Source organism: Rattus norvegicus, chromosome 10, assembly GCF_021556685.1.
Source record: "Rattus norvegicus strain SHRSP/BbbUtx chromosome 10, alternate assembly SHRSP_T2T, whole genome shotgun sequence".
Classification (NCBI taxonomy): domain Eukaryota; kingdom Metazoa; phylum Chordata; class Mammalia; order Rodentia; family Muridae; genus Rattus; species Rattus norvegicus.
In genome coordinates, this window is record NC_141543.1 from 86,116,007 (window position 1) to 86,122,006 (window position 6,000).

Consider the following 6,000-nt stretch of genomic DNA (forward strand, 5'->3'; position numbering starts at 1 on the left):
AAGTAACAGTCCAACTTGAGGGGAGGAACTTTTCTGTTCAGTATTCATATTTTTCAGATAAGGAAACGGAGGCGCAGAGAAATGAATCCCTCTAGAGTTACCAGGTCAGTCTAGCACTAGGCTGACAGCTAGAGAGCCAACTCATCCTGGCCGTGGTTGGGAAGGAGAGGGGAGTAAGGGGTGAAGCTCCTGAGTCCCTTGAAGGCCCTGGGATCGGGAACTCCCCTAAAGCCAACCCCCTTTGCCGCTGAACTGCACCAACCAGATGTCTTCCAGTCTGCCTGAAGAAGACAGGACTCACTGCTGTGGAGAGGGGCAGGAGGGCTGGGAGGTGACCTCACAGGGCTCAGGGATTCTTTTAGAAGGGTCCAGGCTCATGGCTTCCCCCCCCCCCAGCCAGGTCAGACACTAAAGTGTCCTAAGCCCCTCTATACCTGCCGCTCCCCCACCTTGGATGAAGCCGGCCATTAGGCAGGGACCGTCTCTGGGAGAGGCCAAGCCCTCTGGCTCACTTGTGGATTTCCTTTAAGCAAGACTTCCTCTCTGCTTCCAGGACTCCTGTCAAACAAGAGGGTCCCTGGCTTAGAGTTTGGGAGCTGCAGGCAGAACAGACATTCCCCGATGACTCACAAGCCTGGAACTCTGTGGGCCAGCAGGAATGGGGATGGCTTCCTGGTCAGTCAGGGTCAACTGGGACACTCACTCTGAGACAGGGAGGCAAGGGAGAAACAGAGGTCAGAGGTAGAGAGAGCTCAGTCCAGGGACTCACGGTGAGGTCCCTAAGGTGCCTAGGGAGAGGACACTACATTCGTCTCACTATATCTCTGCTATAAAATGGCAAATTGTAGCCTAATGCAGCCTGAGGTGGCGGGGGGGGGGGGGGGGGGGGGCTAGATTTCACAAAGGATTTCAAACTTTCTGGGAACTTCCTTTGACAAAGGAGGGACCCCACACACACACCCCCAGCCTGCGCACGCACCTCTGCCCCTTCTTGAGAGCAATACACTCCAGACCCAAGACACTGAGGGATGGTTGGGGTGACCTCTAGGGTCCCCCAACACCTTGAGTCTTGTTTAGCAACTGTAACCCGCTTCACACCTCGCTCTTCTCCATTCACTGGGACTCGTGTTTGGGGAGGGGAAACTGAGGCACCGAGTGGTCACAGCTACCTTCCCTAGCTCCCTCCGGCTTAGCAGGTTTCCTGGGCTAAGTGTGCCTGGCTCCTCTCGCAGCCACCCCTACGGAGATTGTTGCTGAGGCTCCAGTCTACGTGGCAGACAATTGAGGGGGGCTGCACGGGAGGGAGCTGGGAATGAGGTCAGCGGGTTGGAAGAGCCTGGACGGCTGTGGAGGCATCTGGACTCCAGCCTCAGGGAAGGTGGGGGCCTCCAGCAGCCACTCCCAGCCCTGAGCTGTCAGTTGCCCGCCCACTGTGGCCTCCGGCCCCGCCCTCCCCGCAACCCACACTCCCAAGGCCCCACCCCAGCCAGCTGGTTCCCATCAAGCCCTTCCAGGTGGCAGTTCCTCCCTGCCCACCATGCTCCCTTCCCCCTCGGGCCACAGGGCCCAGCTGAGAGCCTGGAGCTGTTGTCTGGGACTCTCCGATTGGGGCTGGAATGATACGGTGGTCTTGTCTCTCATGCCGTCCTCTCCCACCTCAGCTGCTTCTGTAGATGGGCAGAGTGAACTCTGGAAGGCCTGAAAAAGATGACAAAGACTGGATCTCAGAGAGAGCCCTGGGTCTCAGCTGTGTGGCCACGGAGAGTCAGTTGCCTACTCTGGACCTCAGAGGTCCCCTCCGCGCCACTAAGGAGGTGGGGGTGGGGGCGTGAACACACACTTTTTTCCCAGCAACATGTCTTACTTATTTTGATACTTCAACCTCCAGACCCTAAAAACCCTGGAACTCAGCAAAGGCTGGACAGTAATTTTGCCGGGGCGGGGCAAACTCCTGTCTACTCTCCTGCTGGGTCTTCCTGTTAGTCCCAAACACACATTCCCACTCTCAGAACTCCCCTCCCGGGTTCAAGGACGCCAGCTTTATATCTGAGTCTTTTTGATGTCATGGAGGTCAAAGTGCTTTGGACAAGTCTCTGTCAAAAGTCACAGCCAGGCCCTGCTCAGAAGTGGTCGCCAACTCTCTGAGACGCTTAGGACGAAGAATCCAGAGTTCCGGGTCTCTAGACATCAGCTCCAGCTGACTCGTCTAGCCTTGTCCAACCCCTTGTCCGCTTGTCATCATTCATACCCCATCCCCTCCCTTTCTGAACTGACTGTACCTCCCTCTCCAAATGGTGCATTCAGCATCATTGCCTGCACTCCCAGGCTGGCTCTAAAGCCTCTCCTGCTCCTCCTGAAGCCTACCCCCTCCATCCTCCACCCTCCACCCCCAGGGCATTGTCCTTAATCCCTGGGTCTCTCAGGAGGCTTATCTTTACCTTTCAAGACCAGTGAGTATGAGGCATAATCACTTACCCCATATTACCAATGGGGAGAGAAAGTTCAGAGCATGAAGCAGTCAATAATACACAGCCAGTGGGTTTGGCCAGATGCACTTTTGTTTACATTTCCCAGACCTCCCTGCTTCCCTTCCCTTAAGGGTACAAGCTGTTGGTCCCAATACTCTCCCAGCACAGGGCTGATCCCCAGAGGCCTGCAGAATCGTTCAGTTGAATAGAATCAGCTAGAGTGTCTGCCAGAAGACACCCAACTCAGGGTCTTCTTGCCTCACTGTTGTGTCCCAGACAGACCCAGGAACCAGTCATTCCCACCCCTCATCTCTCAACCCCACATCTGCTCTAGGTGGAACCTAACGCCTGTCTGTTAGCCATCTTCCTCTGGTTTGTTCCTTCTCTCACCAACCTGGTACACGTCTCCTCACTTGGGCCACGCTGGCACCTCTCAGCCACTCCTCTACGGTGCCTGCTTGGAGCCCACTCCATCCAGGGACCGTGGTGACTTTTCACAGATACAGGCTTAATTGTGATCCCTCCAGTCTCAGAGCCTCTATAGGGGACTGAATGCACTTGGCTGCCTGATCTGCTTACCATGCTCAGCACTAGCCTACTAGCCTAGCTTCCCCTGCACCCCCAAGATAGGCTTTCAATGTATACCCCTGGCTATCCATAGAGCAAGGAGGCTGGCCTCGAACTCAGATCCACCTGCCTCTGCCTCCTGAGTGCTGGGATTAAAAACAGTCAACATGACTGCAGTAGCCTTCTTGAGATTCCCTGAGTAGCTGAAACCTGCCTGTACCAGAACCTTTGACTATATTGCCACATCTACCAACTCAACTCCCCACTTGCATCTGTTCCTTACCTAACCCATCTCTATTCAGCCATGTACCTGCCCAGAGTCCCAAGATTAGGGCAGACCCTCATTCACAACCTGGTCTGTTGCAAGTCTTTGGTTATGAGATTTATGTCTGTCTCATTACCAGACGTAAGATGCGTGAGGGGCAGCCACAGGGTCTCTGCAGCTCACTGACTCCCAAGATGATAAACCCTTGATGTTTAAGCGCTGTGGGGTGACTACATCAGAAAGGGAACCCTGAGTCCTCAGCAGAGGAAGTGGCAGGGGTTGGGGAGGCTATGAGGAAGAAGATGGGACCATGACATCGTCCTTTATACTGGATTCTTTCTGCTGCAAGACAGATTCTGTCCAGCCGGTCCTCTCCTCAGAGCTGACACAGGGGAGTAGACCGAGTTTTTCTCTTACCCCTAAGATGGCCCCTCACCTGAAAAACTCCAGACCCCTAATGAGGGATCATTGGCAGCTGGTACATAAGTGTAAGACTGAAGGCATCTGTGGAGAATGGGACAATACCTGGATAGGAGCCCCTGACATTTATCAAACATTATCTCCCTACCTAGCTCTTCATACACATACTCTAAAACTTGAAAATCAAGCCTCATTGGATTCTTTGCATTTATATCCTTGTAGTTTGAACTGGAATCCTTTTGAGAAAGGATGCAGATACTGGAGAACTAGAGACTTGAGAGCAGAGACGCCAAACGGGGTTGCTAGAAGGGAAGACCAAGGAGAAAAAAATGTGTGGGCAGAGGTGTGGACAATGGGCAGAGGGAAAGAGAGGACACTGAGAAAAATGCATGAGGAGAGTTTGAGGGAGAGGAGCGGAGGGTAGGGGGAAAAGATATGCAAAAGGGAAGGGAAGGGGGAAGAAGAAAGATAGAGCTGGGGTAGAAGGGGTCCTCTAGGGAGTAAATCAAGATGGTGCTCAAGGCTTGACTCTAGCCCTCAGCTCCCCCGCCCCCATGCTTTCTCTGGGGACAACTCCATGTGTACACACACACACACACACTTCAGTCTCCATGTTCTTGGGGTCCCCTCATATCATTTCTTCTCCAAAATCTAGAATATAGAAGCCAAGGATTTCAAGGGTTTCCTTTTCTCTCTTCTTCTTCTTTTTTTCTTTTTCTTTTTCCTGAGATGGAGTTTCCTTTTGTAGCCCTGACTGTCCTGGAATTCACTCTATAGACCAGGCTAGCCTCACACTTAGTGATCTGCCTGCCTCTGCCTCTTGGGTGCTCAGGATTCAAGGCGTGAACCACCACTACCCGACCAGGGATTTCTTACACACTTCTGACTGGACTAACCAGGAAAGCAGAGAGGGAGACAGGAAGAAAATGCTCAGAAGGAAGGAGTAGGACTGGAGGTGAGCTGGGGGAACCCAGACTGAGCCGTGCAGAAGACAAGGAAGAAGAAAGCCACCCACACACCTAGGATCCACCCACAGATTTTGCTCTGGGTACCCCTGTCTGGAGACTGTAGGGCTTTGTGATGGAGGGTGGGGTATGCTTCATGCCCCGTGCCCTTTACTCCAGACGTAAATGCCCACCCCCACATACAGCTGCTCGCTCTCTCTCTCCCCTGCCCTTCTCCCAAGAGACCAGTTCTCCATCCCTGGTCTGCAGCCAAGGCTGGGGGCAGAAGAACTTTCTGGAGGATTTGAGTGAGAAAAGCAAGAGAGCCTCAAGTAGGGACTGGAACCTCTGGGAAGGGAGTGCAGAGGAGACCCGGGTATGTGCCCTACCTGGTACATTTATACCTGGGCAGCCTCTGCTCCTGTTCCAGACTTCAGAGCCCAGACGGGTCCTCTCCCTCCCTCATGAGGGGAAACATTTGGGGAAATTTGGAGAGAGACAGAACTCAGAGCTCAGCACTTTCCTCTTTCTGTTTTTCTTCTTGAGGAATTTTTTCCCCCAACTGCTGATGACTTTACCATTCTTGGGGGTGGGGGGGTGGAGATTCTGGCTTTTGCTCCCCCTACACTCCAAGTGCCGGACAAAGCCCTACATTCCACAAGAAGCCAGGGCTTCAGAGTTTCCTAAAGATGAGGTGGCGTGGCGAGTCTCCTCCCTCTCCCAGCTCCAACTCCCCCTCCCCCAGTCTCCAGCCCTCAGCCTGGCCAGGGAGGCCCCGCCAGGCTGGGAGGAGACCCCAAGCACATTCTTCCTCTCGCTGTCATGCTGCAGAAATTAAAGACACATCTCTGAGCTGGGTACCCGCCAATCGTTTCAAGTTGAGAAGTGGCAGAGGAGGTCCCGAGCTTCAGCTCCATGCCACGTGTAAAGGAAGCTTGGAACCCACTGCCCACAACTCCTGGGGCAAAAACCTGGAGTCAGACATGGGGTGAAGGCTGTCACACGGCACAGACACGTCAAGCACCCCCCCCCCAATTCTAGTAGTCTCCTAGCCTCCACCAGAACCCCAGACCCTTGATGTGGCAGTCACCAGTCCACACCTGTTAGGCTCTTGTCTCTTCTTCCAGATGAGCCTGGGGGGCGGGGGGGGGTGCTAGATCAGGAGCAGGGAAAAGTAGCTTTGGATAAGTGCTTTTCCCAATACAAAACCCAACAAAGAGTGGGCAGATCACACTGTGTAGTGCTTCGTGGAACCCTACCCTAGACAACTGCCTTGAACACCTATTCCCTCTGATGTACACCATCCCCGTCCACTGTTAGGGAGTGGGCATCCTTT

At 53.8% G+C, this 6,000-nt stretch overlaps 1 protein-coding gene across 18 annotated transcripts in view; it reads right to left on the bottom strand.

The window, feature by feature from the left end:
- LOC102556395 (uncharacterized) overlaps positions 1-5,355 on the bottom strand; it is an 85,627-nt gene extending 80,272 nt beyond the window's left edge. For 3 of the 18 annotated variants that reach the window (XR_015631991.1, XR_015631986.1, XR_015631993.1), the window contains exons 1-3: positions 5,069-5,207; positions 1,537-1,698; positions 435-558 (exon numbers count right to left, since the gene is read on the bottom strand). The gene's annotated coding sequence lies outside the window, so the exon portion shown is untranslated. Of the gene's footprint in view, positions 1-434; positions 559-979; positions 1,699-5,053 lie in introns of those variants that run through there. The other 15 variants (XR_015631995.1, XR_015631990.1, XR_015631989.1 and 12 more) reach the window with 11 other exon arrangements.
- Between the last annotated feature and the right edge of the window lie 645 nt (positions 5,356-6,000).